At 41.9% G+C, this 2264-nt stretch overlaps 1 pseudogene; it reads left to right on the top strand.

Moving 5' to 3' along the window:
- Window positions 1–1247: 1247 nt before the first annotated feature.
- On the top strand, window positions 1248–1821 carry LOC101530514 (RWD domain-containing protein 4-like; annotated as a pseudogene).
- Window positions 1822–2264: the final 443 nt, after the last annotated feature.

Raw genomic sequence — 2264 nt, 5'->3', positions numbered from 1 at the left:
CCTAATTCATAATAATGTAGTTTAAATACATTATAATGGTTCATACAAAATTCTCATATTAATTGCTTTCCATTTAAACTGTTGCATAAATCTATTGGTTTCTTTAATGATTTGTGAAATTTTCTAAGCATCAAAATTTGTTAATCATATACATAATGTACTTTATTTCTGTTATGATTGTATATTTAAGATTATATGTGAGAGCCTGGCATGGTAGCCTAGCAGCTAAAGTCCTTGCCTTATGTGCCAGGATCCCATACGGGTTCCGGTTCTAATCCCGGTGGTTCCATCTCCCATCTAGCTCCCTGCTTGTGGGAGGACAGTTGAGGACGACCCAAAGCCTGGGGACCCTGCACCCTTGTAGGAGACCTGGAAGAGGCACCAGGCTCCTAGCTTCGGGTCAACTCAGCTCTGACTGTTGAAGTTACTTTGGGAGTGAATCATCGGACAGAAGATCTTTCTTTCAATCTGTCTCACCTCCTCTCTGTGTATCTGAGTTTGCAAAGAAAGATAAATAAAGACTATATGTAGGAGCCTGGACTGGGAATGCCTCAAAGTTTTTTTTAGGGGGATTCCCCTGAACAAAATGGAGGAATCAAAGCATTAATCAAAAAAAGATGGAAAATGGAGTAGATGAATCAACCACCTCAGCTTTATGCTTGCAGCGGAAAACTGGACAAGGGGAAACCCTAAGACGGACTATGTCAATCAGTGGACTCTGCACCAGCCTCATCATACCTGGACTGTTGCTGATGATATGTTGGTGCTTCTAATTGATCGAGGTGACGCTCTGCTGGCTCTGCCTACAAACCTGAGAGGGCCTCCCTAAGAGGCGGTTGAACTTGAACTGGACAAGTGGGATGCTGGACTCTGTATGGTGTAAACTTTTAATTAGGGAATCTCAACGGAACTTGAGCTGTGGTTATGCATCAAGGTGAAGGAATTCATGATGGGGGAAGGGTTTGGGGTGAAGGGGGGGGAATCCCAGTACCTATGAAATTGTGTCATGTAATGCAATGTAATTAATGAATAAATGAATATTAAAAAAAAAGACTATATGTGACACTGGAATTATACTAGTTTATTGCTGATTTTTAAAATGTGCTTATGTACCCAGGAGCACGGCCTTTCGCTTATCGCCAGCCACTCGGGGCGTGCGGGTGCCCGGGCTTCGGGAAGCCGGCCGTCCCCAGCTTCCGGTCCATTGCCCTTTCTCTTTCTGCATAGTGGCCAACGCCGGCAGCCTGGGAGGGCCCCGCGACTGACACGATGAGCGACAATGAGGACCTAGAGATGGAACTAGAAGCATTGAGTTCTATTTATGAAGGAGATGAAAGTCTCCGGTAATTGAGTCCAGTTTCATTTCAATACAGGATCATTAGCTGCAAAGCAGAGTATATTGGCCAAGTTACAGGAAGCAGTAGAGGTGAACCTGGGCACTGCCATGACCTATACAGTGTTTAAGTATGCCAAGGACAATGAAGAGCAGTTCTTGGAGAATCATCATCCCATCACTTCCACTACGTCCACAAGTACTGTAATCTCAACTGAAACTCCGAATACAGCCCCATCAAGCAAGAAAAAACACAAAAAAGAACAGCTTTCAAAAGCCCACAAACGTAAGCTGGCAGACAAAACAGACCACAAAGAGGAACTCCCTCGAGGCTGGAGCTGGGTCCATGTCGTGAAGCATTTAAGCAAACTGGCTCAAAAGATGACGAATAGCACATGGAATTTGAGACAAGGAAAACACATCCTTTAAAAAGTAAACTGGGTTGAAAGCCTCATGTTACGATTTTCTTGTGTCAAGGTGGATTTTCATAAAACACGATTTTTTTGTAAGTTTCTTACATAAAAAGTGGTATAAGGGGAAAGTTCAAAGAGATCTGGTTGTATTAAATTATGATTTTAAAAACTTGCCTTAACAAAGGTAAACATGCTCATTGTTAGTGTACTTTATGAAGCGTGTTGAGCTTTGTGAATGGTCAAATAAGGAAGAAGAAGAGTGATTAATTTATATGAGCTTATTCTTGCGGATGTGCTACTTTTTAAAAGGAGAGTAAAGCCCTGTACAAACTATCTCCCCAGACAGCAGGATATTGAGTTGACCCGTATCACTGGGCTTCTAGAAAAAAGTCTTTGTTTTTGCTTTTGTTTAACTACTGAAGCACAAATTGCCTCAGAGAAGTTAGAATACCTGTATTTGAACTTTACACATGGGTACTCTTTGTAGTTCATTCTTAAATTTCAAATGTGACCCTTTA

Source organism: Ochotona princeps, chromosome 8, assembly GCF_030435755.1.
Source record: "Ochotona princeps isolate mOchPri1 chromosome 8, mOchPri1.hap1, whole genome shotgun sequence".
Classification (NCBI taxonomy): domain Eukaryota; kingdom Metazoa; phylum Chordata; class Mammalia; order Lagomorpha; family Ochotonidae; genus Ochotona; species Ochotona princeps.
The sequence above is the reverse complement of the archived record's forward strand: the minus strand, read 5'-3'. Positions and strand labels throughout refer to the sequence as shown.